At 43.6% G+C, this 1,731-nt stretch overlaps 1 pseudogene; it reads left to right on the top strand.

Moving 5' to 3' along the window:
* The first annotated feature begins 828 nt into the window (after positions 1–828).
* LOC114512418 lies at positions 829–1,281 on the top strand (annotated as a pseudogene).
* The last annotated feature ends 450 nt before the right edge of the window (positions 1,282–1,731 follow it).

Genomic DNA, 1,731 nt, shown 5'->3' with positions numbered 1-1,731 from the left:
GTCACACATAACCCTGGGGATTTTTTTAATTAGGATTATTTTCCCTTCAAGCCTTCCCTTGATATTCACTTTAATCATTTTTACCCCATTAAAAAATGACTGGATACAGTGGAATATGTTATATTGGCTCTAGGACCTACAACTCTCTTTAAGGATGGGCTTTTAGCCTTTGCAACAATAAATAACCAACCCGTAAATACCATCCTCCTCCTTCTGCTCAAAGATACTTTAATTCCAGCCATAAGTTGTATCAAGCTGTTTCTGCCTTGCTGTCTTGGATTGCTCAATCCGGGGAAAACCAGCCAACATATTGTGAGAATACTCCAGCAGCCCTGTGCAAAAATCCATGCAGCAAAATAGTCAGGTCACCTGCCAATGGCCAGCACCGTCTTGCCAGCCATGTAAGTGAGCCACCTCAGAAGTAAGTCCTCCAACCCCAGACAAGCCTTTCAATGATTGAAGCCAGCTGACACCTTGATTTCAACTTCATGAGAGACCCTGAAGCAGAAGTACCAGATAAGTCACACCCCAAATCCTGATTCACAGAAACTGTACGAGATAACTGTTTCAAGCTGCTAAGTTTGGGATAATTGGGTACTTTGTTATGTAGTAGTAGATAGCTAATAAGAACCCACCCTGAATTGTTAGCAGAGGCTGATTTGAGTTGCATTTCTGCCACTTTCAACCAAAGAATTTCTGAATAATAACATCTACTTATCAGAACCACTTGGGATGGGTCCTAGCCATCTATATATTTTAAAAGATCTACAAACGATAATAATGTGCAGCCCAGTGAAAAAATCTGTTTATTGGGAGTCTTCAGACAGCTGCTTGTGCGGGCCCCAGGACCATCCTCCTGTCCTCAGTCATGGCTCATGTGGATCCAGTGGCCAACAACATGAATCTCAAACCTGGGGAGTGCCTTCAAGTGAGGGATGAGGTGGCCCCTGAAACCAAGGGATATATAGGACGTCAACGTCATTGTGTGTAACAGCAAGAACACAGGGATGTGGGGGAAGGAGCATTGGGAGTCTGTCTTCCCCTTCTGGCCTGGAAGAGATGTGGAGGTGTGCATCACTTTTAACCAGGCAGAGCTGACCATCAAGCTGCCAAATGGATACGCATTCAAGTTCCCCAACTGCCTAAACCTGGAGACCATCAGGTTACATGGGAGCAGAAGGTGACTTCAGGGTCAAGTGTGTGACCTTTGAATGAAGCCAGCCAACAACCCATAACCCACACTAAAGGCGGCTGCCTCTGAACCAGCAAAAAAAAAAAAAATGTTCATTGTGGAATATTTATATTAACACATAATTATAACCCTAAAACTACAAATGAACTAAACTTCCTTTTCCCTCCATGATGCATTGTGATAGGACCAGCTGCTAGGTAATGAAAGCTCAGAAAGTCTTCTCCAACATTAGGACAATCTGAAGGGTTTTTTCTTCCTTCTATTTCTAGCATAGAAATGAGCACGAAAGGTTAATTTTCACATCTTTCTTCTTGATTTCCACCTTGGCCTCACTGTACCAAGTCACAAACACAGCCAGTTTATACGACATATTCCTGGCCGTGGGACAGTTTGCAATGGGTCCCATCCCATTCTGTTGCCCACTCTCCCTTGCCCCTCACTCAGGCACACTAACTCATTCATGCAGACCCCACAACTGTTTTTCCAAGGACATATGAAAATTCCCTTTTACCCAAAGAAAATGATGCCACGATGAGATG

The sequence above is a fragment of the Phyllostomus discolor genome, chromosome 3 (assembly GCF_004126475.2).
Source record: "Phyllostomus discolor isolate MPI-MPIP mPhyDis1 chromosome 3, mPhyDis1.pri.v3, whole genome shotgun sequence".
Classification (NCBI taxonomy): domain Eukaryota; kingdom Metazoa; phylum Chordata; class Mammalia; order Chiroptera; family Phyllostomidae; genus Phyllostomus; species Phyllostomus discolor.
The sequence above is the reverse complement of the archived record's forward strand: the minus strand, read 5'-3'. Positions and strand labels throughout refer to the sequence as shown.